Here is a 27,671-nt window from a genome sequence, read left to right on the forward strand (position 1 = left end):
CTAGCCTCGCTTTTCTACCTTTGGAGAGGCACTCAAAGAAGGCTCACAGCAGGTGAGCAGAAGGCAAGAGATACGAAAGGAAGCCAGGCAGTGGGGTAATCAGGAGGTGGAGTTGTGGAGCCAGAGGTCAGAGCACTTTGAGGTCAGTGTTTCTGGTATGGGGGATCCTATCTCTGCTAGAGCTTAAAGACATAGAATACGTTTTCTGAAATCATTCTTTCCTCCAAAGCTTTCTAGCTTGGTTGAAAACAAACCAATGAACAAGCTCCTAGGGGAGAAAATAATTTCACCTTCCATAGTTTTTCGTTTTTACTTACACTTTAAAAAATAATTTCAACTTTTATTTTAGATTCAGGGGGTACATGTGCACATTTGTTATATGGGTATATTGTGTGATGCTGAGGTTTGTGATATGATTGATCCTGTCACCCAGGTAGTGAATATAGTACCCAATAGTTTGTTTTCCAACCCTTTCTCCCCTCCCTCCCTCCCACCTCTATTAGTTCTCAGTATCTATTCTTGCCATCTTTATGTCCATGAGTACTCAATGTTTAGCTCCTACTTATAAGTGAGAACATGCGGTATTTGGTTTTCCGTTTCTGAGTTAATTCGCTTGGGTTGATGGCCTTCAGCTGCATCCATTGTGTTTCCTAGGTTTTCTGCTTAGGATTCATATAGGACATGATTTTGTTCTTTTTATGGCTGCATAGTTTCCATGGTGTATATGTACCAGTTCTTTATCCAATTCACCATTAATGGACACCTAGGTTAATTCCATGCCTTTGCTATTGTGAATAGTGCTGCAAAGAACCTACGAGTGCATGTGTCTTTTTGGAAGAACGATTTATTTTCTTTTGGATATATACCTAGAAATGGGATTTCTGGGTCAAATGGTAAGTTCTGTTTTACGTTTTTTGAGAAATCTTCAAACTTCTTTCCACAGTGACTGAACTAATTTACCTTCCCACCAGCCATGTATGTGGTTCCTTTTCTCTGCAGCCTCACCAGCATCTGTTGTTTTTTTGACTTTTTAATAACAGCCGTTCTAACTGGTGTGAAATGATATGTCATTGTGGCTTTGATTCACACTTCTCTGATTGTTAGTGATACTGTTTCTTTCATATATTTGTTGGCTACTTGTATGTCTTCTTTTGAGAAGTGTCTGCTTATGTCTTTTGCCCATTTTTTAATGGGGTTGTTTGGTTTTTCTTTGTTCAATTGTTTAAGTTTCTTATAGATTCTGAGTATTAGATCTTTGTTGCATGCATAGTTTGTAAATATTTTCTCCCATTCTGTGGGTTGTCTGTTTACTCTGTGGGTAGTTTTTTGTTTGTTTGTTTGTTTTGCTGTGCAGAAGCTCTTTAGTTTAATTAGGTCCCACTTGTTAATTCTGTCTTTGTCAGAATGGCTTTTGAGGACTTAGTCATAAATTTTTTACCAAGGCAAATGTCCAAAATGGTGTTTCCCAGGTTTTCTTCTAGGATTCTTATAGTTTGAGGTCTTACATTTAAATCTTTGGTCCATCTTGAGTTAATTTTTGTATATAGTGAAAGGTAGAGGTCCAGTTTAATTCTTTTGCATATGGCTAGCCAGCAATCCCACCACCATTTTATTGAATATGGAGTCCTTTCCACGTTGTTTATTTCTGTCAACTTTGTCAAAGATCAGATGGCTATAGGTGTGCAGCTTTATTTTTGGGTTCTGTATTCTGTTTCACTGCTTTTTGTAGCAGTGCGATGCTGTTTTGTTTACCGTAGCCTTATAATATAGTTGGAAGTTGGGTAATGTGAAGCCTCCATCTTTTTTCTTTTTGCATAGACTTGCTTTGGCTATTGAGGCTCTTTTTTGTTCCACATGAAGGGATAGTTTTTTCTAGTTCTGTGAAAAATGATGTTGGTAGTTTGATAGGAATAACACTGAATCTGTAGGTTGCTTTGGGCAGTATGGCCATTTTAGCAATATGAATTCCTCCAACCCATGAGCATGGAACATTTTTCCATTTGTTTGTGTCATCTCTGATTTCTTTCAGCAGTGTTTTGTAATTCTTCTCATAGAGATCTTTAATCTCCTTGGTTAAGTGCATTCCTGGGCATTTTTTTTATGTGTATGGCTATGGAAATGGGATTGCATTCTTGATTTGGCTCTCAGCTTGAACATTATTGGTGTATAGAAATACTACTGATTTTTTTACGTTGGTTTTGTATCCTGAAACTTTACTGAATTTTTTCTTCAGTTCCAGGAGGCTTTTGGCAGGGTCTTTAGAATTTTCTAGGTACAGACTCATATCATCAAACTTATTTCTTTCTCTTGAGTGATTGCTCTAGCTAGGACTTCCTGTCTTTGCTTTACCCTTTGCACAGTTTTCTGCTTCCTATTCTCTACCTTGTCTTCTTTTTTAAGCATAGATAGTTGTTGGGGCTGGAAAACTAGATTTGGGAGCAAAGACAGTGGCTAAGTTGCATAAAGAAAAGACACAGACATCCTGGCTAGGATGGTGAAACCCCGTCTCTACTAAAAATACAAAAAAAAATTAGCTGGGCGTAGTGGTGGGCGCCTGTAGTCCCAGATACTCAGGAGGCTTAGGCAGGAGAATGGCGTAAACCTGGGAGGCAGAGCTTGCCGTGAGCCGAGATCGTGCCACTGCACTCCAGCCTGGGTGACTAAGCGAGACTCCACCTCAAAAAAAAAAAAAAGAAAAAAAGAAAAAGACAACATACAGATATCTAAGGAAGTAAATCTATAAAGACAATAGGAAAAAACTGAGGATGATAATAATGGTTGCTATTGATTCAGGATCCAATATATTCAAAGAGCTTTCTACATATCACCTCATTTAATCCTCTCAATAATTTTTGACCCCATTAGGGGGTCAAATTCTTGACCACATTAGGGGCCAAGAAGAAATCAAGTGCCCAAATAGAGAAAGAATAAAAGGAGAAACCAAAGAGAAATAAGAGAAATGTGTGGTATAAGAAGGTGAATGCCTAGAACATGTGCTACTTCTCTCTTTTTCAGGCCTGTGACAAGCATGTTAATCAATCACAGCATCCTAGATGTAACTTGAATTTTCTTCTCCACACAACACTCCAAGCAACCATTACTAACTGGTAGAAGTAAGCACTCAATTTTAAATGTATTTGCTATGCTTAGTTTTGTAAGAAAATCAGACAAAGTTCTAAAAGGGGAAGGGTTGGAAGATGCCAGCTGCTTCAGAGGGGCCATGCTGAATAGCACTGATTGTCCGGGAGCACCCTGGTTGTACCTGCTATGAGGGTGTTTTCTGTCAAGGAGTGGTGGTGGTATCCATGCTGTGAGAGGTTAAGAAGGTAATGGAAAGAGAAGTAAAGGCTGTGGGTGCCGGTCACCTGTTCCTTGAATTTGCAAGCAAAATAGGTTCAAAAGTTTCTCTGACAGGTAGTAGGGTCCAGCAACAGAGAGGAACTGGGTATTCATAACAGAGGCCATAAGGAGAGAGAAGCTGAGAAGCCTAGAGATCACAAATGTGAAAATGCTTCAAAGACTATGAAGTGCTTTACAAACATGCAGAAAAGAACATAAAATAGTAAAATATTTGACTCTCACCTTTTCCTAATTAAAAATAATAGGTGGATAAACAATTTTCTCCAAATGTCATCCACATCAGATACTTAGTCTCCATTGAACTGATAGGATCAATGGCATTAAGCAGCCAGGATGTGGGACGCATGTTCCAAAGGCCTGTTTCTTATTGTCTCAGTTGTCATTTTTATATTTTAAGAGCAGATCTTGCTGTGAGTAATTGGAAAGCGTGAGCTCTCTCGTAACCACAGTTCCATCACTGCCTCTCAACTTGACCACGAAGTCCATACAGACCCCACTCCACCTTGGTTCCTACAGAGCTCAGCTTCGATGTACTCCTCAAATTGCTGCAACCACCTCCTCCCTGTCCTGCTGGTAAATAACACCCACCCACCCACCCGAGGCATTTTTTCACAAACACCATCACTACAAAATATTTCTACTAAATGTTCACAAAATGAAGAAAATCCATCTGCTATTACTTCCAGAAAATCATGCCACAAAACAGGCCTCCCACATCACACTCGACGGTTGTGCTACACCTTGTAGTTAAGGTGAGTCTCAGCGTGATTCAGCCTGATTCAGCCACGGACAGGAGGGGAGAAATTGTTTTAAGGTCCAACCAATGTGGATGACTTTTTCCTTGAGACATAGCCTCCAGGAGTTACCACGACATTTTTCCTATCCGTGCTCTGTGTTGAATAACAAAAGCTACAATTTATTGTGCAGCTAATTTGTGCCAAGTACTTACAAAAGTTATTTCTAATCCTTCTAAGTTTAGCAGGGGAGAATCCTGTGGTGGACATAGAGAGATGTCACTCAGGATTTGTTCACCAGCAGGTGGGTGCGGCCAGCAAGTGACCTCAAACTGTCAGCTCCTTTTGAGTCTTCCTCAGCTGCAGAGGACTGCCTGTCTTTCTCAGGGCAGCCTGCATCCTTGTAAATGCCCAGCCATTTTAGCCCAAAGTGGAACATTCCATCAGACAATTCTCACGCTCCAAAGCTCTGGGGTCAAGGCTTTGTTTGGTCTTCATCAAAGTTAACTTCTTCCTCTGCCCAATCTGTGTCTTCCTCCTTTTTTTCAAAAGTGCTGATCCCTAGTAAACATCTTGGACTGCAAACTCAGTGTTTGCTTTGAATTCTGTTTCCCAGTCTATAAAAAGGAGATAGCACCCCCCTATGGTTATTATAAAGACAAAACAAGATCATGCATAGTAGAGTGCTTTTCACCATGTCTGGCATATAGAACATGCTCAGTAAATGCTTGGCCACGTCCAAAGTCACACAGCTAGAAATTGTTGGATCCAGGACTCCAACCCTTCTGCCTAACCCCTTGGCCCCAAAGTTGGTTTGGAACTCTCTTGTGATACTTCTCCTATGCTGCTTTGTTTCATGGTTATTTGCCTGTTATTATATCCCTGCCATCTAGCTGCTAAGTTCTTGGAACAGAGATTATGCTGTATCCACCTGCAACCCCAAGGCCTAGCAGGGGCCTTACACATGGGGTGATGCTCCATTGTTGTTTAATGACTGAATGGCTGTATGCCTGACTAAATTGCCAACTCTTTTAAACTTCCTGTGGGGCCTGGAAAAAAAAATTGGATCATTTAAGATGGCCAGGTTTTACTTGGTGTTTCTGGGTTTCCCAGTCTTCTCTATACCTATTTTATGGGAATCTCTAAGCTAATAAACCTAACCACCAACCTGAACAGGGCAAGGAAGTGACTGTGTTGGACCAGGCTGCAGGGTTTTGAGTGAGCGGCTAGTGCTGGTATCGCATCAGGGAGCTGCCCTGTGCACAGCCCAGACCCTTCTAGGGCTGTTGGCCAGGCAGGGGACACTGAGATGGCCCTGCCGCTGCTCTCAGCATGCGCCCCTGCTGTGGGGTGAGGGGTAAGCAGAGAACCTCCCTACCCTAGCAACTTCTCTCTATCAAAAGAGGCTTCCTGATGGGTTTTCTCACTCACTTTCATGAGCCAAGTACTTGGATGTAAGACTAAAAGGATTTGTCCAAATTCTGAAAACTTGGATTGTAATAGTTTCTACAGAATACTTTGGCAGAATAATCTGAAAAAGTCTTTCTTAGTAGAAAGTCACACCAGCATATCATGAAACAAGTCCGCTTGGGTGAGCCAATCTCCTTTCCGATCTTCCCAGGATTCTTCCTTGCCACAAGAAGAGCTGGGAATTCACTGTAAGGCGGGCCTAGTCCAAAGTTGGACTATATAAAATTGTTTTTCTTTTGTCTACCTCCTCCACTCCTTTTCACTATGAGGGAGATTTTAAGCAGAATTCTTTAATGTTTAATTACCTTCCAGCAGAATTAAATCTTTAAAGAGGAACCCAGAGAGGGCAATGCTTAACCTAAAGGTTTTAATGATGGAATTTGAGACCATACGACACTGTCCCATCCCAGCAACTGCCTCCACTGTGTGTTAAAGGCAAGTCTTGCTCACAATGTCTCTGCCATGCTATCTGCCAAGGGCTGTGGCAGTGTGGGATACCATATGTTTAGTAAAGGTATTATTATAATCTAGGTTGTATTGGGCCAAAACATCACATGATTGAATGATATAGTTAGAGGAAACAGAGCAGGAGAAATTAAGGCATACACTATGAAGAAATGGAGAAAAAATATTTTTTTAGATGAGAATTGAAGTAAGATGGAACTAATGAGGCAGAAAGCAGTTTGGATTGGCTAGTTAGAATGCCTCCTCAGGGAGGTGGGAGGTAAGATAGAGATGCTGGATGGGTCTGGCCCCAGTGTTTCTTTTTATTTTTTTTAAAAACATTTCTCCCCCCGCAATTATAAGTAGTACATGCCTATTGTAGAAATTTTGTAAAGCAGAAAATTATCGAGATGAAACTTAAAAGTCATATATGAAGATTCTACTGCCTAGAGTCAGCCATTCTTGACATTTTGGAATGTTCCCTAGTGGCCTTTAGAAATTATACACACATGTATTAATTTTTTCCCAGAAATGTTTTGGTTTAATATACTGTCCATGTTAGTATATCAATAATAGTAAATTTCATATCTACTATCTTTTGATTTCCAGGCCTGCTCTAACAATGTGACATGATGTGTCCTTCTAGACAAGGCCAACATTAATGATGACATGTCAGTTTGCATTTGTATGGTGGCTGTATTTAGCATAGTTGCTGAAATCTTTCGTAATTCTAATAGTCCATATGGAAATTTTCAAGGATTTTCCACAGCAAGAAATCATAGTACCTGTGAATAATGACAATGCTGTCTCTTCCTTTTTAGTCCATTTACCTTTGAATTTTTTTTCTTGATTTACTCTGTTGGATAAGATCTCCTGTAGAACAATGTTGAATAGAACTTGGGACAAAGGACAGAGTATCCTGCAGAGCTTCTAATGTTTTAAAAGTGTAAAATTAAAGACTTGTTCATAATAAAAACTGTTCACCAACTATAAAAGAAAAATATTTTTCAAAACTTGATGACAAGAATCTACCAAAAATCTAACAAGAATATTCTACTTTTGACACATATTGCCCATGTCTAGGAGGATAAATGCATATTAATAATTGAATATGCATGTGAATGCATATTAGTTAGGAAGCCTAGAACTCGAAAGGTAATGAATATGATATCAATATTATGCGCATATTAAAATGGACATCTTTCTAAATCAAAGCCTTTCTGGAAAAAATGTAACATGTTTGTGTAATTTGTTTAAGGCCAGTAGGGAACAATTCTAACATGTTAAAAATGGTTGACTCGAGATACTGGAATTTATATTTATAAAAGACAAACAAGTTTTAAGACAAAAATAATTTATAGGGAAAAAGATAAAGCACGAAATAATGATAAAAGGAAAAATTCACTAGGAAGATAAGGCATATTTTAAAAAAAATTTTATAATCTCTGTCTTTTAGTGGGTAAATTTTATATAATTATATTTATTTTGAATATTTATATTTTTAGAAGTACATATTCAATTTTTATTCTTTTAGCGGTTACCTTTGAATTTTTAGCCTACATACTTGATTTAAGAAATCTAACATTAAATCAACACATCTACCCTCCGTGGAACAATAGCAGAGCCTTAGAATGTTTTAATTCTGGTGACTCTCACTTATGATCCACATCGTTATCTAAAATTTTGGTTCTATTTTGTTTTTAAATGCCCTAAAATTAGTCATTATGTTATGTATAGAGTTTTTGTTTTGTTTTTCTTTCATTTCTACAGTTGATACTTATTTGGACTTCCCTTTGTATTTACCAATTTATTTGCTCCACAATGTTTTATGTGTTCCTCTTCTATTTTCTGGGTTCAATTTATTTCTAAATAAATAACTCTCTTCAGTAGTTCTTTCAGCAATGACCTATGAGTGATAAACCCTCTTTGCTTTGTTTTGCCCTCACTCTTAAGTGATGGTTTCTCTAGTATATAATTCCTTGTTGACAATTATATTCCTGAATACCTTGAGGATAGCATTCCACTGTATCTGGGCTCTATTTTTTCTGATGAAACATCAGTCCATTTATTGTTTTTTTTCTGTTTGTTTGTTTGTTTTTAGATATCTGTCTTCCGTATCTTCCAAATTCTTAAAATTTCTGTATCATTTTTCATCTCTTTATTTTTCAATGCTGTAATTAATGGCAATGTCTTTAATTTTATAAACATGCATAATTTACTCAATTGTCTTCTTAACTGAACATTTATATTTGCTTGCTTTTTAAAATTAACTATTCATGCTGGGAATGGCATTGAGTATACATATACTTTTCCATACATTGCATATTAAAAGTTACATGCAATACAAAGTAATGAATTGAGTTAAGAGGAAGGGAACTTATTAATAGGAAAACAATAAAACAAAGTACAGGATAAGCACAGAAAAATTAATTCTACTTTTTCCTTGAGGTAAGCTATGAACCTAAGGTGCCTAAGGGGAGATGAAAACATGGTTTAAATATGTTTTACATTGTCCACAATATAAAATTGAATGAATTACTCTTGAGAAGTGAAAAAAGTTCGCTTCTCCTGAAAAAGAGGTGAAGAAGAGACCCATGGCATGATACTGACATGCAATTCAGTCATGGTGATTCTAAGAGGGGTTGAAACGATGTGTTTCATATATACAACTTTTTGAGAGTCTGGCTTCCTCTATGAGTAATGTTCTAAATATTTCCTACAGGGTCTTAATCTGCAGACTGTGAAACTTCTGGAATTGTCTGCCAAGTTTGTATGTTGCATTTTTGGGTATAGAGATTTGAAGCTGTTGCTGTTAGTCCTGTCTGATTTTGTATAGGGATCCACTCCAGCAAGAGACCTGAGTTGGCTCAACTATCATATGGTGAAGCTTGTTTATGCTCTGTCTCTTTCTAGATCTGCACAGGAAGCACAAAGCTCTGGTTACCACTGGAAGCCATCTTGCCCCTATAAACCAGCCTTAGGATGCCACTGATGCTGTATGGCAGAATGGAGTAACAGAGAGAAGTAAGTTGTTGATGACACCATTCACTGCTGATTGTACCATGTCTAGAATCTGCTCTACATCTAGATTTCAGTTATTTCCAGATATTTTAATCAAATGTAAGCCAATGTGAATCATGTTTTTATGACTTGCATCAGTAAGCATTGTAACTGATACAGAGATGCATAACTTGCCATTGAAGAATCTATGACAAAACGGATGTAAGAATCAGTTAGCTATAAAAATGGATGACAGACTGGGTGTGGTGTGTCATGCCTGTAATCTTAATGCTTTTGGAGGCTGAGGCGGAAGGATCACTTGAGCCCCAAAGTTCCAGATTACAGTGAATTATTATTGTGCCATTGTACTCCAGCCTGGACCACAGAGCAAGACTCTGTCTCAAAAAACAAAAAGAAAGAAATAAAAAGGAAAAAAGAAAGAAATGGATGATAGGTCATAAGAGTTGGCACATACATAATGTTTTCTAAGCACTAGGCAGTGGTCTTAGTATTCTATGTACATTAATTTATCATCATAAAAACTCAGCAAGATTGGTATTATCATCCCCATCATTATCTCATTATCATTTCCATTTACAGAAGTAGAAAGTGAGTCATGAAGTTTAAGTAACTTGGCTAAGTTCACTTAGCTGCTGAGCTCAAGCAGCCTGGCCCCAGAGCCTGGGTGCTTAACCACTATACTATACTGCCTCTTGGTGAAGTGCACGTACCTCCTACAGAGGTCACATGTCTTTCAACCTGGGGTTTTGTGTAAACATTGGACAACATAGAGGTCATGATTTTAATCCTTGGCAAGAACCTGGAGGACAGCTATTCTGAGTTGCCAAGGAGTTGGCAGGTATACAACTTCAATAGTCAGTGGGGAAGGGAGGACAGCATACGGGTTAAGAGCAGGAATTGGTACTCAGCCTGAGTTGAATCTAGCTTTGCTGCTTACCAGCATTGTGCTCTAATCTGTGGGAATTTTATTTTCTGCAGCTATAAGGTGGGGGATAGTAATCTCCAACTTGCAAGGTTTCATGATGTTTAAGTAAAATGATGTGTACAAAGGATGGACTTACTGCTGAGAGACCACAACTTAGAATGGATTGTCTCTAGCCTCTGTATGAGTGTGGGGAGGCCTGGTGGTCAGTCTCTGTATAGCAGGAGGCCTGCTGGTCAGTCTCTGTATAGCAGGGTATCAAGGCACAGTGCCTGATTTGGAGAGTAGAATTAAAAGCAGATGCTGCTGGGTGTGGTTACTCACGCCTGTCATCCCTGCACTTTGGGAGGCCGAAACGGGCAGATCATGAGGTCAGGAGGAGATCAAGACCACCCTGGCCTATATGGTGAAACCCCATCTCTACTAAAAATATAAAAAATTAGCTGGATGTGGTGATGTGCACCTGTAGTCCCAGCTACCTGGGAGGCTGAGGTGGAAGAATTGCTTGAACCTGGGAGGCGGAGGTTGCAGTGAGCTGAGATTGCACCACTGCACTCCAGCCTGGTGACAGAACGAGACTGTCTAAAAAAAAAAAAAAAAAAAAGTGGATGCTTTATTGGTATGAGACACCTAGAATAGGCAAATTCATACAGACACAAAGTAGAATAGGGGTTACCAGGGACTGGGGTAAGAGCGGAAAGGGAGTTTGTGTTTAATGGGTACAGTGTTTCTGTTTGGGGGGATGGATAGCGGTGATAGTTGCACAACAATGTGAATATATTTAATGCCACCAAAGTATACACTTAAAAAATAAACTGACAAATTTTATGCTATGTATATTTTACCACAATAAAAGAATGAGAAAAAAAAAGCAAGAGCTCATGATAGTTATTGGTTAAGCGACAGTTGGGATGATGATCACTGGTTATGAACACCACGAACAGAAACTCTGGTATGAAATTTAAAACCCATAAAAATAATGAGATTATATTTTTAGAGCACTTTTTATACATAATATCAATTTGATCATAATCATTATTGTCCATAATAAAAAAAGTCAAAAAAATCATGAGGTAGAGAGGATAGCAAAAGGTCGTTTTCCTTTGCCTTGCTGTTTGGAAACAGTATATTTCAACCCCCGCTATGGGCTTGCTCTGTGGTGAAAGGGCTATGACCCACACGTATTACCAGGAGTCACGAAGCTCATAACGTGTGTCCCTCCAGCTCTACAGATGGAGGTGAGGCTTTCCTCGGAGGCCCCATTCAGTTCCTATAGTCCTTACTGAGCATGCTGTTAAGCCTCAGCCTTAAAAATAAGAAGTGTCTAATAAAAAAAAGTGCATGACCTCCTGTGACTAAAAGAAGGAAAAAAATCTAGCTCTAAACTTTTAAAAGAAAGTGCATTTTTATAATAACAATAAAATCCTCCCAATCAAGCCTTTAAGAGGCAGACTGCAACCCCATCTTTGCCTGGGGCCCATAACTATCCTTAGCTAATCTTTCTCTGACAGATAAAGAGCTGCTATATCCGTTCCTATAGCTCATTTTTAAACTTTATTCAGAGAAGTGGGGAGAAGAAGCCCTGGATGAGAATAAAGAATGAGTGTTTGAGAGTGGGCAAGGGGAAGAGAAAGATGGGATTACTTATTTGCAGAATAGATGCTTGTAGAAAAAGCAGATCTAAGATCCAAAGCCCTGTGGTTTGTTCAGCGATACTTTAGACAAATCTTTGATACTGCAGGGTCACATCTAGGTCAGTTGTCTACAGAATTCCCTATTTACCCCAGTCCAGACTTGCTGGAGGTGTACCATCAGGGAGGGTTATTCTGACAGACAGGATGGGTGCGCAGATGGCCGCCTTCTGAATGAGGGGAGAACAAGAGGAGCTTTTCACAGGCTGTGGCAAGTGCAAAGGTAAGAAACAAGCAGATAGCATTTGTGAGAATTCTAAGTCCCCACCAATGGTCCCCAAGAAAAGCTATGAAATCTGTGCAAGATATCTCTAAAAATAAGAAAGATATTTATCAGCTCAAGATGGCTTCCATTTAACTCTGTACTAGAAGTAGATCATTCTAAAGGACCATTGGAGTCCTACGGTGCTGTATCTTCATGAAATTGATATTCTTAGTTAATATGGACCTTGTTAGAAGGCTCCGGGAGGGTGTCCCCCCAGCTCACATAGACTCCTTTCTCTGTGACCTGCCCTTTTCTCATGGATGGGCAGAGGCAGCCATGTTTGTACTATTTGGTTTCATCCTCCTGGCTATAGCTGATTGGACCCTGACCCAGGAAAAGCTGGTTAAATTCTTACTCCCGGGGGTTAAGCATATCTAGATTGGTATAGTTTGTTTGCTAGAAGTAAAATAAACTCAGAATCCTTGAAGATACCATCATTCATCATATCTATGGAAAAGTAAAAAAAAGTGGTCTGTTCAGAGATAAAGAGCTAAGAGTATTTGTGGTTCGTGTAATCTTTCTAGTCCTCAGTTCTAGCCCTTTTTAAAGATCTGGCTATACTTGGGTTCTATGAGCTGTGTCAATCCTTCCAGTAAATGATTATGTCTTAAGCTAGCCAGAGTTGGTTTCTGTTACATGCAACTAAAAGAATCTTAAGTATTTTCAACTCAAATGTGAGGCATGAAATCTGTGTCTATACAGAAGACTATTAGACTGACAATTGTGGTATGCATAATCTCTGAGTTTGCTATCTCGTGGGTAGTTTCTTATGTCAGAGATGTCCGAACCTCCTTCCATGGGGTCCACCTCCTGTTGTCTTCAGATCCCATCTAGATATCTGGGGAAATCACCAAAGGATCCCAAACTAGGAGTTACCTTAATTATTCTTTTCTCAACCTCTCTCCCAATCTTCCAATCCCTCCTCAAATCTTTTTGGTTCTACTTCCAAAATAGATCCCAAATTGATTCACTTCTCTTTATTTGCAGAGTGGCTACCCTAAGCCATCAGTGCCTTTAGTTTGGATTACTGCAATGGCTTCTGAGCTGGCCTCAGGCCTCCCTGTATCCAGTTTGTTCTCTCTCCTCTCCCAATACATTATCTACATGGCAGCTAGATTGATCTATTTGAGATGTAAATTAGATCATGTCACCTTCCTACCTGAAACATCCTGTATTAGTTAGAATGCAGGCTGAGTTGATATAACAAAGAAACCCAAAGTGCAACTGCTCAAGCAAAGGAAGGCAGATGGTTCAGGGCAGGCAGGTGGCCAAATTATGTACAGCCATGAAGGGACCCAGAGTCCTTCTATCTTGGTGCTCACCATATCATAAGGTGCTACCCTACACTCTCTAAAGTCAAAGCTGGTTCTCTAGCCAGATGCACGCACCAACCACTGAGATGAGGAAAAGAGAAAGTGGAGGGCACATGCTCAAACATTTTAAGAACTGGGTCCAGAAGCGTCATACATCACTTCTGCATGTCTTGTTGACAGGAGCTTAATCCTATGGCCACACATATATGCAAAAAAGACTGGAAAATGGACCTTCTAATCGTGTGGGCATTTGTTGGCTAAAACTCAAACATTCTAGGACTAAAAAAAAGGAGAGACTGGATAGGTGGGGGCAGGGGGAGACAACTAGTAGTCTTTTCCACACTCCCTAATGGCTGCCTATGCTTGCACAATGAAGTCTAAACATTTCATGATGGCCGCCAAGGGCATCTGGCCTCTCCCTATGTCCTCTTGCCACTCTTTCCTTTGCTCATGGGGTGGCACAAGGACCTCTCGTCTTTCTGCTCCTGGAACATGCCAAGCCTGCTCTTGCCCTGGGGTATTTGCACTTGCTGTTCCTTCTGCCTAGAAAGCTCTGAAGTCATGTCACCTCACACCTATATCCTTCTCATCCTTTGGATCTCAGCTCAAATGCACCTTCCTTTGAGAAGCCTTCCCTGCTCTTTCTGTCTGCATTGCCCAGTCTCCCGTGGCTTACCCTTCCCTGTCACTTTCCATCATTGTTCTTTGTTTTGTTGATTTTGCATCATTTTAAAATTTATCTGAATTTATCTTGAGTGTTTGTTCGTATGGTCACTTATTTGCTTATTTGTCTGTTTCCCCCACCCCCCACCTTAGATTTTGAGCTTCCAGAGAGCAAGGACTTTGTCTGTCCTCTTTACCACCCTAGACCAATACAGGGGACAGTACCTGGCTCATGGTACGGACTCACGTATTGGCTAAGAGAATCAGTGGTCAGCTTGGATCTGGTACCAGCATTCCTAAATAGAAGCTTTTCTCTTAAATTTTGGGAATAGTCTCCCATCCCTATCTTCTGTCTCCTAAAAGTGTCTTATCTTGCTGGAGACATGGCCCTGCTTTGATGGGTCCTGGTTCCTTGCTCTGGGGCCAAATCAGTGTCATTTGTTCTATAATCTCATCACCCACTGGGCCAATTCAATCTGCTTTCCATTCCTGAGATGGGTATGAAACCTGCCTGCTACTTACATCCCTGGAAACGTGGGGAATGAATCAGTTACCTGAAATAAGGGAATAATTTTTTATAACTGATTTAATCATGTGCAGGATGACTTTCAAGCTGACTTTGATTAATGGATCTTCCAAACAACACCATCACCTAACCCCCACACAGCCCTCCACCACCTGTCTCCTGTGCACTTGGAGGAAGTTGAAGGGTTTAGTATTTATAACAAGCAAGTCTGAGTGCTAGAGCTAGAATTCCCGGAGAGTTACACAGGATGAGAACCTAGCCCAATAATAATAATCCTAAACGTTATTTATATGTCATTTCTCTGCCAAAGTCATCTAGGTAGCTCCCAAAAGGACTATGCAGGAAAAATTCCACTGTCAGCATGTGCCAAAAGTCTTAATGAGGAAGGTTCAGGGGTTTTAATTAAAAAGGGCTCATTCAGTGGCCTTTCCCCAGTCAGAATAAAGTCTGTTCCTAACATGTGTGCCATGGCAGTCTATCTTGGGAAGATGATCTTGCCATCTTTAGGCCCATTTATCTAAGGAAGGCAGACTCCCAAGCCTATCCTGAGACATTGCTCTGCCCAAAATGAAATTCCATCCTCAAGAGCCATCTTTGCTGAAGTATTGTCAGCCCCTGTGGAGGGAGGGTAGCAAAGGTCCTGAAAACCTGGAGAAAGCCATCCGAGGGGTGTTCCTTCTCAATAGTGCTTAATACAGTATTAAGCAAAGATTTCTCTGGATCATGAATAAGTGTGGCTGTCAGTATATCTGCCACTGTTGAGTTAAATAAAAATGGAAACATCAGAAAGAGCATTTTAAAAATCCCAGTAATCATTTTACCCATTACTTTACAAATAGGTTTCTACTTACTGATTCCTATGAGAATAAAAATGCCATAAGGGGGAGAAAAAAGCTCTTCTTTTTAAGTCAAGCTGGAGAATGAGTGCGTCAGAACACCCAGGAGAGATATTCAAGCTTCTGGCTCCATCTTAGATTTGCGGTCTGATGTCTGATGGGACCTGGGTCTCACTAGCAAAACATGACAGGTACTTTTCAGCTGTTTTCTGATGGGAAGCCAAGCTGCGGAGTCGGGTGAGGAAGCTATGTGTACCTGCAAGTTCTGGTGGATGAGACCACAGGCGTTTGCAGATCCTGCATGTTAAGCTGTTGACCTAGAGACCTGCAAAGTTCCAAGGAGCTCGTTTCTGCTCGGAGAAAACAGCTCTGATTGGCAATAGCAGCTAATGAATTCTTACTTGGAGGCAAACATTGACTTCACCTTTGAACGCCAAAGAGCCTTTGGGAAGCTCAGAGCTTTTTAAGGAATTTTACTTTCAAGCTGAGGATTTAGGCCAGATAACGTCAGTGGAATGATGAAAGGTCAGCATCCTAGTATCCTACAGACAGAGGACTTGAGGAGTGTGGGGTCAGCAACCAGCCCCTCAAATGGGTCGGTGCTCAAGTCAGCTGCTAATCCCATTTAAAGACATTGCTAGCACTGAAGGTTCACGTGACCTCATAGATGCCATTGATGTTAGAATCAGAGGGGCTTGTGACCATTTCCTCTTGTTTTACTGAGGAAGAGGATGAGGATCAAGGAGGTGCCCATGGTCATGGTCTTGTTTACAACACAGCTCAAATATTTCCTGGTCAGAAATATCCAGGACTGGCTTTGGTGATGTGACAGATAAATAGAGCTTAATATTTTGTAGTGAAAATGACCAGAAGCTCTGAAAACCAGAAGCAGATGCAAGTCCACAGGAAGCATGATTAGAATGCCCCTGGCACACCTGCTATGGAACGCAAGGCGGGAGAGACTCAGGTGGGAGTATTCCTCACCTCCCACTAGGAGCATCTGCCCAAGGACTGATGCCTGCCTGGCCAAAATGTCTTGACATGAACTTCCAGGCATTGAAGGGAAGGCTGATGGCCCTGCAAGAAATGGAAAGGAACGCCAGTTGTAGATTGCAGGCTCATCAGTGAGAGCAGGACTGTTGCCACTCAAGTGCCACCACCACCATGGCCAGACGTTGAGAAGCAAGAAGACAGAAATAAAGAGGCAGAAAGAAGGACATGAAAACCTACCTGATGCAGCAATAGTGAGAAGTCCAGAGAGGCTTGCTCAGAACTCTAGCCTTTGTCACTTTGTAGGTTTATAGTTATTCCTTTTAGAGGGTTTTTATTGTGCATGTGTGTATTACCAATGAACATTGAGCAAGCATTTCCTGGGTATCAATTTTGTCTAAGGCACTATGCTGGAGCAGTGAATATGACACAATCCCAGACTGGAGAATCTCTAGACAATGCCAAGTGAAAAGTGCCATAGAAGGAGTCTGAGGTGCCGTAGAATGACAGTGGGAAGGGAGTACCAATGTCTAACTGCAAGAATCAAGCACTGCTTTAAAGAGAGTGACATATGTACTCAGTCTTCTACTTCATAGGGTGAAAGAATGGGGCTTTGTGTTCTAAGCCAGGAGTCAATATGCAAACTTTTTGTCTAAAGAGCCAGATAGTAAATATTTCAGGCTTTGCAGGTCATAAAATCTCTGTTTCAGCTACTAAAGTAGTTGCAAAAGCCACTATAGACGATACATTAATGAATGGATGTGTCTGGGTTCCAATAAAACTTTATTTACAAAAACAGGCATCAGGTCAGAATAACCTGAAAGTCACAGTTCGTCAACTGGTATTCTAACCCCTTGATGAGCCAAATCCCATTTAATGCTCACAACAACCCACTCGGGTAGGTACAGATGAAAGAGAACTTAGGCAACTTGCCCAGAGCAATACAGCAAGTAAAGGGCTGAGGCAGTATTTGAACTCAGGCCATCTGCTTTCAGAGTCAAATCCCCAACCCCTCATGCTTCCCTTATTTTTAAGATAAGCTTATAAATCATCATCACAACATCCCCCAGCCCCATTTCTTCCTCCCCTCTCTGTCCCTTCTGTCATTTCCTTGCTTCTGTGTGGTTTTTTTTTTGCCCTTTATTTTTCAAAAACAAACGTATTTTTTGAACTTCTATAATTTGCCAGCACAGTGCCAGGCACTTTGGAGAAAACATCAACAGAAGATAATACAGAATCCCTGCATTCCGTTGGTTTATCATCTCATCAAGGACCCAAGGCAATAGAAAAGAATAAGAAAGTGCTGGGGGAGGCAGGAAGCCTCCTTCCTGCTCTGGGGGGCTTGTCCCAGGTGGAGGGGGTTCACCTGTGTGACTCAGCTGGCCATTCTCCATCCAGCCATCCCCAGAAAGGAGGAGTGTCGTGTTTTAACTGGAGAGTCATGAAGAGGAACAGGGCGCACAGAAACACGCTCCCTTCCTTCCCCTTCCTGTTAGGAGCCAGGCTGCCCACAAGAAGTGCTTGCTTTGCTCTCTCCTCTGTGATCGTTGGCAAGGGCGGGGACCTGTGCCCCAGGGAAGAGCTGTCCCCAGTGCTGCCTGTGACAGGGTGACTAGGCTGTGAATTCTGCTAGTCTAATAGCACATTTATCAACAATGAAGATGTTATTTTGGTCTCCACATGCCCTATTCTTTTGTCTTATTTCTCAATTAGTTTGTGACTTGCTGGCGATGCCTGGCATTATTAACCAGGCCTATTGAATCCCCCAACAGCTGATGCCAGAGAGCATATGAGAAGTGCCCTCTGCTTCCCCCTTCCTCTGAAAAAAGGACACAGATTGCTGGTCAGAGTTTGTAGGAGGGAGAAGAGGTCTCTGTGGCTTTGGAGGGAGGTTAGGAAGCTTGGATAGCTTCACTGAGGAAACAGACAAGGCTTCAGGGAGAAATATGGTTCAGGAAGGCTAATCTTAGAGCACATGTTTGTTGCTGTTTGGAATCAGGACCTCGAGGTCCCCACACTTTGAAGAATTTTCTCAGGGCCTCTTCTCTGGGAAGAAGAAATTCTGGCTCAGAAGCTTTGTATGGACACAAAGGATGATTTTAAACGTCCAGGGTGTGCATTGAATGATAGAAACTCAGAATTAGAAGGAACTGTAGAGATAATTGTATCTAATTCTACAACAGTGAATCCCAAACACGGGCTGCCTCAGAACTACCTGGGGAGTTGAAAAAATATGGATGTTCAGTCGCCATCCCTGGAGATTCTGATTCAGTAGTTCTGGGGCAGCCATGGTGACAGTGGCGGTGGTAGTGGTGGTGGAGTGGTATTTTAACAAGCTTCCCAGGTGATTAGGCAGTGAGGTTTGGTACACCTGGCAGGTGATCACCCAACATTCATTTCAACACTCCCAGTGATTGGACTCACTGAAGCAGCATTGTTGTCTGGGATAAATACCCGAGGTTCGTTGTCTCACACCAAGGAAATCAAGCACACGACACACAAGAAGTGGGTTTAGGAGTGGAGGTTTAATAGGCAAAAGAAAGAGAAAGGAGAATAGCTCTCTCTCCTGCGAGAGAGGGATGCCTGAGTGGGACTTCTGGACCACTGCCAAGTGCACAAGATTTTATAGACTGGCTTGAGGAGGTGGTGTCTGATTTACATAGGGCCCAAAGATTGGTTGGACCAGGTGTTTACATAGCACAGAAGGAAGCTGGCTGCCCCACCCTAATCTTCTGTTATGGAAATGAAGTCTTTGCCTGGCAGGTGCCATGTTGCCTGCTCCTTACTGTACACATGGTTGACAAAGAAAATGGAAGATGTAGCTGCCATTTTTAACATACCTAGTCCCCAGGTAGCCCCTTATTATTGGCACAGCTGCTGGTATTCACCTGTGCAAGCTTCTAGCTTGTCTTTCTATGTCTGCAGCTTGATTTTACAGGCTGCTCTTTGTCACAAAAGAAAATGATTTGGGGGCTGCTTAGTATTAAAAGGAAAACCTTACCTTACCTTTGTTTTGTTCTGTTTTTTGTTTTTTTGAGACAGTCTCACTCTGTTGCCCAGGCTGGAGTGCAATGGCGCGATCTCAGCTCACTGCAGTCTCCGCCTTCTAGGTTCAAGAGATTCTCTGGCCTCAGCCTCCCAAGTAGCTGGGATTACAGACGTGCACCACCAAGCCCAGCTAATTTTTGTATTTTTAATAGAGATGGGGTTTTGCCATGTTGGCCAGGCTGGCCTCGAACTCCTGACGTCAAGTGATCCACCTGCCTCAACCTCCCAAAGTGCTGGGATTACAGGTGTGAGCCACCCACCGCACCCGGCCAATAATACCTTTTTAAAAAGGCTGTTATTAGGAGATTCCACAAAGAGCCTCATAAACTGTTATATATGATACACAAAGAGGGCTTCGTGTCATGTTAGTTACACCAGTGATGCCAATGCCCAGTCTGTGTGAGCACATGGTCTCTCTCTCTCCTTAGACTCTTTCTTTTTTCATTCTTTTACTTTCTTTCTCTCTGTCCTTCTTCCTCTCTCCTTCCCTCCTTTCCTTTATTTTATCTCCTCTCTCTGTTGTCTCTGTTTTTTCATTTCCTTTTTCTCTTTCCTTCTTTCTTCCTCCCTCTCTTTCTTTCTTCTTTATTCTCTCTCTCCTTCCCTCCCTGCTGTTTCTTGTGTGTGTGTGTGTGTGTGTGTGTGTGTAGAAAGAAGAATCTGGGAGACAGAGTTTTGTTTTAAAGAGTATTACTCCTAACATGTATATGTACTATGTTTTGGAGAGTCTTGCCTCTACCATGTATAACAGGATGTCAAATGTAGCTTTTATTTTGTTCTTTTTAAGTTTTGAGTTTTGGCCAAGGACTCAAAGTCTGAGAACAGGAGATGTCCAATCACCCATAGAAGAAATGTCAAGGGATTGTGAAGCAGATTTTGCAACTCTGAGCTTATGGCCCACCTTGGGGTATATAAGAAATCCTTAAAAATACAAAAATCAGAAGGAGAGGATTTCTTTTCAACGAGTTGTCAGGGTGCTGGGAGCTTCCCTCACCTAAAGCCGAGGAAAGATGGCTTCAGGTACCTCTCAGGGGGCTGACATGAGTCCCTGGACATTTGGAGTCTCCAGGCAGGTTCTGGCTCCTCATGCATGTCTGAAAATCAAAAGCTAGAGACTGGCTGGGCAGTTGGCCAGTGGCAGAGTGGAAAGAAGGCTGCTTGGCGAAGAGCTCACCACTCAGAGTTGTGCTTCCTGAGCACCAGTGTTGACCACACCGAAGATATCTGACTGCCAGTCATCTTGAGGGACTCTGGCCAAGGTGACCCCTCGATGGCAGTGTGCCCCAGCAGAAGCATGGGGGATGGAGTCGGGGACTGCCTGGTGCTGAGGATGTCATAACAGGCAACATTGCTCAAATTAAGGGGAATAGAATCTCCTTGCTGTTGGCTCCAGAATCCATGCTCTGCCACTTTCTTTTATTGCTTTTTTGTTTTGTTTTGTTTGAGATAGGGTCTCACTCTGCCGCCCAGTCTGGAGTGCAATGGCGCCATCTAGGCTCCCTGCAACCTCCGCCTCCCAGGTTCAAACGATTCTCATGCCTCAGCCTCCAGAGCAGTGGATTTGCTGCCAGTGCTGGGATTACAGGCATAAGCCACTGTGCCTGGCCATGCTCTGCCACTTTCTAACTGGGCAAGTTACATACTACCTTAGGCTTTAAAACCCCCACCTGCACAAATCTATGTCCAGGGAGCATCAGCACTAGATTACACCCATACGGGTCCTTCCGATTTTCCCCTCTAATCCTTTCTGCCCTGGGCTTAAGCCTGAGGGCCTTGAACTAGACCCTGTGAGTTGGATGGGAAGTTTCCTCCTCACTGCGATGTTCCAGGTTCCTTCTTCTTCCCCCAGCCCTGCTCCAACAAGTTTCCCAAACTACAGCAGGCCCAAGCTGGGGGGAAGGAGGGAACATTAAATAAATACAATAGAAATCAAAAGTTGAAATACAGGCAAGAGATTGCATTGGTCTGGCCTAGAGTTGTTATCTGGGTGTGACTGGAGGAGTTGTAAGTTCTGCCTGGATGTTATCAGAGTGGAGAGGACCAGGGCCACAGGGAGCTCAGGTCAGCAGGTTGCTTCCTGCTTGCAACCAATATATCCAATAAGCTTATTCAATAAATGCAAGCGTAGAGACTGTTTTGAAACTGGCTTTTCTGGCGATTACTTTTAATTCTGCCCATAGACCTTTGGAACAGAGAAATGTCTTTCAAATCTTTCACTTCATGGATTGGGTAAGCAGTGGTATTATTTCTGGGGGTAGTCACTTCCCCTCCATGACATGCGAATATTGCTAGAAATATTAGAGTTTCTGATTTCTCTAGGAGAAACCTGGGCGTTTTCTGGAATGGAGAAAGATGAGACATGCTGGCCTCAATGCAAATTGTCGATGAGGTGGACTTTCAGAACTGTTTTGGTAGCTCTGATTTTTGACAAAATCCATTGATAGGTTATTCTGCAAGTTATGGGAATGTTTCTGGGTTTTTCTAAGTGTTTGGGCAACTCCTTATTCTTGGGCAATTTTATAATTTTATTTATTATTATTTTGTTGTTGTCATTCCTATTTTTCTAGGAGATCTTCCTGTGGCTTGAAACTTCTAGCTAATATTTAAAGTTGCCCCTGAATCACGTGGCTTCCTTTCCTAACTGTTCAGGTATCTTTCATTTTGGCAAATAACGGTTACCAGCTGTGATTAAAATATGGAGCCAATGCTTTAGGACTGACACAGAGGATGGTCTTCCTGCAGGACAGATGGCACCTCCGGCATTACTCAGACCGGCCATCTAAGCCCATGTTGCTTTGGATGTGTGCCTGAGGTCAAGGGTCCCACCAACTCATGAGTAGGCCCCAGGCCAGTTTACCAGATGGATGAGGAGGAAAACAGCCGACAGACCATGCAGGGCCTGGAGGGAGTCTATGCACAGGGAGGGGTTGCAGCATTTTACTATCTCCCTAAAGAGGCCCTCATATTTAATGCAAAAAGTATGGTTTACCGCGAGAGTTAGGCATTTAAAGAGAAATTTCTGCCCATTCTGTCAAATGCCCTCAGACATGGAATCAAGTGAGAGAACTCTGAATCTTAGCCTTTATCTGAATTGAACAAAAAAGGCTCTCTGGGGACAGAAAACTGGAAGTTTGAATAGTCTGCTAACTACCTCTGTCATGGAAAATCCTGAGGGTAGAATGAGCATGCAGACTGCGTGGACCTGGGCCACTGGGACACTGGAGTGATGGCCCCAGATGGCTCTGTGGACAGATTGGGGACTATGGGGAGGGCATCCCAGGGCAGAAGAAATGGGTCTTCGAGACTATGTTTCTTCCTGTTTTAGGGCATTTTTCACCTCTCTCTTCTGCAAAGAGTTTGTGTCATAAATACCCTGTCTTTTGTACAGCTGACGTTGGAGTTGTCTCTCTGTGTGGCAATTGGCTGGCCCTGGGTCCTGCCAACAAAGTAATCATGGGGGCCCTTGCAGGGAGGCAGGGCTGGGATAATAAGAACATCATGAGCTGATCTGTGGATCTGAATTTATTTTTGTTGAACAGGCAACATGCTTACCTGGCCAGGAAAGTTGGAAATGCAAAGCTAACGATATGTGCATTCCAAATACCTAAATGAATTTCTGGGAAAAATTGCAGGCAGCCTTCAGGGTTTTGTAGATGGAGAAGGGAAAGGGACCCTGTGCAGACAAGAGAGCTAGGGCAGGACCCTACCGATGGCAAAGGAAATGTACCGTGAAAGGCACCTATTCTTCCCCATTCCAGGTGACAGGAAAAGAAGACAAGAAGGAGAGCTGAGGAAACTGATAGCTATGCTTTTCAGACCTAGTTCTGCCTTGGGCTGTATATCTGAGTTTGAAAGACACTATTTCCTCCACCCAGAAAAGGTGTTTTACAACAATGTGAACCATGCAATAGGATAATCAAAGAGCATTTGATAGAAAAGTTGGGAAGCCGGTGAGCCCCAGCGTCACAAGTGTTCTCTAGTTGGGCATCACCTTTATAAAAGTATGGATGTGTGGAAAGGTACTTATGCCACATTCAATGCTGCACTCATAGCCCTGATTATTTAGATCCTACGCAGAACTTATCGAACAAACCTCACTATTTGCTAGACATTATTCTCAGCACTTTACCATTGTCAACTAATTTAGTTCTCATAGCAACGCTATGACATAGATACTATGATCATTCGTGTTGTACAAATGAGAGATGAAGTAACTTCCACAAGGTCCTGTTATCCCAGAGCACATAGCTAGTGTGAAGCAGACTGGGATTTGAACCTGGCTCCATACTCCAAACTCTCAATAATTAGGTTTTGTTTTATACCCCATGACTATAGCTAATTAGCAATGCACATGTCTTTAGGCCTTTCTCCTCTATTAGATGAAGAGAGGCTATGGACAAGAATCATGTCGGGTTTAACCATTGTTCCTCCCAGCGAGTAATGCCTGGTACCCAGTTGGCAGTCAATGAATGTGTTTGCAAACCACAACCCTAGGCACCACTGGCCATGCCATTATCTCCTCCAGGGCGTGGGTTGTAGAATGAACAGCTTCCGTTCTTATTTTGCACCCCAGCTACTAAGCAGATGGTTTGCCACAGTGCTCGGGCTGTATACCCTTGACTTCTCTTGACTGTATATTATTGCAGGAAACAGCTCTGGGCAAACAGCCGGCTTCCAACTGGGTGACCCACCTCTCGGGTCTGTCTGTTCTCACCACAGATAGCCACCCATGGTAAGCCCCAGCGCTTCCAAAAGCACCTCCTCCCTCAGGATTTCTCTCCCCTGCCCCTGGGAAGTTGCCTAGCAACCTCCTTTTTCCCCCCTCCCCATGAGCAGCTCCACTCTCGTTTTCCTCACCCCATCACCACTCCCCAAGCTCTCTTCAGTGTCATTAACCCCCGCATCTCTCTGCATCATCATCCCATTATCAAACTTTGCAGGGACTCCATTTTCACAACAAGCTCAGCCTGACCCAGAATGCATCCCGTCATTTTCTTGTCTTTTACAGTTTTGTAGGATTCTTCATAGCATCCTTTTAATATTAACCTCAATATCAGACTGCCAAAGAAAGAGGCAAAGGCAACATGTAAACAAAAACAAAGAGAAAATAACCCAAACACAAAAAAAATCATGATTGGAATTTCCTAAGGGGTTTATTCAAGCTTCAGATAACTTTTCCCCCTTAAAAGAGTATTATGTCATCCTGTCACATGTACCATATGATATGACATAAAGGTGAGAAGGCATATGATAAGATTAATTAATATAATATAACACAGTATGATATAATATAGAATAGTATAGTACAAAAAAGTACATGGAACATTTTTACTTATGCTGGCACCATAATATGTGTTTTCCCTTTTGCCCTGCTTCAGAGCCTGGAAGAAAGGAAAGCTCCTAATTTTCTTTCAGTCTTGAAGGCCATCCACCCACAAGTAGCATGGTGTTGCTGGCACATTTGCCATGGTTTTGCCTGCTGTTGGCCAAGGGCATAGTCATTCCAGGCAGGCAACAGGTGATGCATTGCCAACCCCACCTCCTCTATAGAGAAACACAGGTTATCTGAAAAATAGAGAGAGTCACCCCTTTTCTATATTGGGCCAGGACGTCTACTTGACATCAGCCCTGAGCTTTCACTAGCAAGTGTGCATCTCTCATTTCTGGCTTTAGGCTGTATTTCATCTACTAAACAGAGAAAAATGCAGGGTACCACCGTGGCCATGCTGTCAGGAGGAGTGAGCCTGCAGGGCCCAGGGCTTTGTTTCACCAAGAACACAACTCTCTGTCTTCTATGGCTCTTAACTGGCAGCCTCCAGAGTGCCAAGCTGAGTAGACTAGGACTCAAAGGAACAACAATACTATAAGGGTCCCCAGTGCTGCCTGCTATCTAGAATGATCCTCAAACTTAGGAGTCCCTCTAAGTTTTCCAACCCCATGGGGCCTTAGGCTGGACCTTGTAATCTGAGCAGAGCAGACTGGGAGGGAGGCATGGATACCTTTGAGATAGCACAACTAGGAGTGCCTTTGACATTTGTGGACGTAAGCATACAAACGGGACTTCAGACCCATTCAGGATCATCATGTACAGTCGTTTAAGTTGCACACTGCACAGCCTCTACAATCAAATTGGGGTAGCTCTGGACCTTTAAAAGCTCACTGCTGTTCCGTTACAGGGAGTGTCTTTTACTCCTCCATTTCCTCCTATCATTTTTTCTTTCAGATCTGTTCTACCTGGACAAATAGCCATTTTTATAACTACATGTGTATCATATCCGAATGTAAAATCAACTCAGAAACTTTCCAATCTGTATCTCTTATTTTTACTGAGGACTAGTAGAGAAGAGGTAATGCAGAATGCACTCAGACCTGAGCCCAGCCTCACTTTTCCCTGGCTAAATCTAGACTTCCCAGTTCCCTTCCTCTCTGGGTGCACAGTCCCATGTCTAAATCCAGATCAGACAGCAGAAGTATAGGAGCGGGCAGCTGGGAGAACCTGAATCCCAGGTCCAAAGAGACCGCCACAATTTACTAGTAAGAGTCTTTATCCAAGTTCCCCCTCCTCATGGTAGTTCGTTTCAATGGACTTGTTATTCTTTATCTCTCAGGCTCAGAAGACTGTATTCTGTTAAAATTGCTGCCATAATCCATGCCAGGAGAGTTGGAGGGCATGGATGTGGCAAGTAGTGATTTTTGCATACAAATTTTATATCACGTTATAGAATTAATTATTCACTACAGTTGTTCATTCCCTCAGAATTTCTTTCAAGGTGTAATTGTCGAGTTTTGGGAGAAACTTTGCTAAATGCCATAAGATAATGAGAAGAAATGTCTTGTCACCCTTGGGGAAGGTGGGTTTAATATTAGTTTTATATTATTTTATTATTATGTTAATAGTAATAACTACTACTTACTGGTGCCTGCCAAATGAAAGAGGCTTAGATAAATGGTTTATATTAATTTTCTTACTTAGTTTTCACCACAACCCTATGAAGTAGGCACTACCTTTCCCACTACACAGATGAGAAAACCAAGGTTCACAGAGGCTAAGTAACCTCTGGTGGCTGGTAGTCATCCAGATGTCAGACCCTAAATGCCTCTTTCCAGATGACTTAAAGTTAACTTTAATAATTCATTCTGCTCTGAAGCAATTATGTTCCTAAAGCAGAAAAATCCATATCCAATTTTATTTTCTAGATTAAGAACCTAGAAACACTGCTAATTATGAATATGGGCAGCAGCAGCTGGGAATTATACCTCCCTAAACATTTCAAGTTCTCTGGTTATTATATCAGATTTTTTTCCTATAACATTATTTTTATTTTACTTTTTAAGTTGACAAATAATAATTGTACATATTCATGGGGTACATAGTGGTATTTTAATACATATAATATATTGATCAAGGTAATTGTCATATCTATCATCTCAAACATTTATCATTTCTTTGTGTTGGGAACATTCAATATCCATCTTGCTATTTGAAACAACATATTATTGTTAACTAATAGTTTTTAACACTATCTTATCCCCTTTCTTCTCAGGCTCCACTTAATACACTGCCTTGGTGAACGAATACATGTTTGATTGATTTAAAGATACACCAATGAACCCATTTTCCCTCATTTCTCTTTGCAGTTTGCAGAATAAAGAAGGGACAATGCAGTCGCCAGGTCAGCATTAAGGGAAGGTTTGGCTGCATCATCTGCCACTCTGCTGCTGCTGACTCTGCCAATGGGGACAGCACATGCTTCCTTCTACGCTTGCCTGAGGTTCATAACTTCAGAGCCCCACAGCATTTCTGGAAGGAGTAAAATGAGCTACATGGTCTGGGTAGATACTCCTAAGTAGAGTTCAAAATCAAAGATATAGAAGCTGGGGAAAACAAAAAGCAGTCTTCTTCTTGAGTCATCCGTGACAGGTTTTTTTATTTTTATTAGAATAGGGAGACATAGAACCACCAAACTCCTATAGAAAACGAGTCTTCTGAGCACCAGTAGCCTCACTATAGACCAACTGTATTAAAACCTGCATCAGAACCTACATGACCATTTGCTATTCTCCCCCACAGGACAACTCCACACAGTTGTATGGGTTGAACACTGAACAACTTAAGGAGCACTACCATGTACATTATAGATATAGATGTAGATAAAGATACAGATATAGATTATCGATATAGAAAACTTGTGTATTTGTTCCAACAAATTCCTGGCAGATATCATCAAAGTGTCTTGATGTAGGGGTGCCTTGTTCTAATTCATACAAAGCTGCCATATGGGCTTGCAGTGACTGTGTTACTCCTTCTGGTGAAGAAGGCAGATGGCTCAGTGGCAGAGAAACCTTGAAGTGGGGGACAGCAGTAGACAGGAAGTCTGTATAGGCAGA

General features: G+C 41.9%; 1 long non-coding RNA gene across 2 annotated transcripts; it reads left to right on the top strand.

Annotated features, from left to right (window-relative positions):
• On the top strand, nucleotides 1-27,188 carry LOC129058871 (uncharacterized). Of its 2 annotated transcripts, none has more exons than XR_008524285.1 (4): nucleotides 1-142; nucleotides 3,758-3,933; nucleotides 8,922-9,032; nucleotides 26,922-27,188. It is a non-coding gene; the product is annotated as an uncharacterized LOC129058871 (long non-coding RNA). The 2 variants fall into 2 exon arrangements; XR_008524286.1 differs by lacking the exon at nucleotides 3,758-3,933 and adding an exon at nucleotides 26,041-26,134.
• Nucleotides 27,189-27,671: the final 483 nt, after the last annotated feature.

Source organism: Pongo abelii, chromosome 3 (genome assembly GCF_028885655.2).
Source record: "Pongo abelii isolate AG06213 chromosome 3, NHGRI_mPonAbe1-v2.0_pri, whole genome shotgun sequence".
In the NCBI taxonomy this organism is placed as follows: domain Eukaryota; kingdom Metazoa; phylum Chordata; class Mammalia; order Primates; family Hominidae; genus Pongo; species Pongo abelii.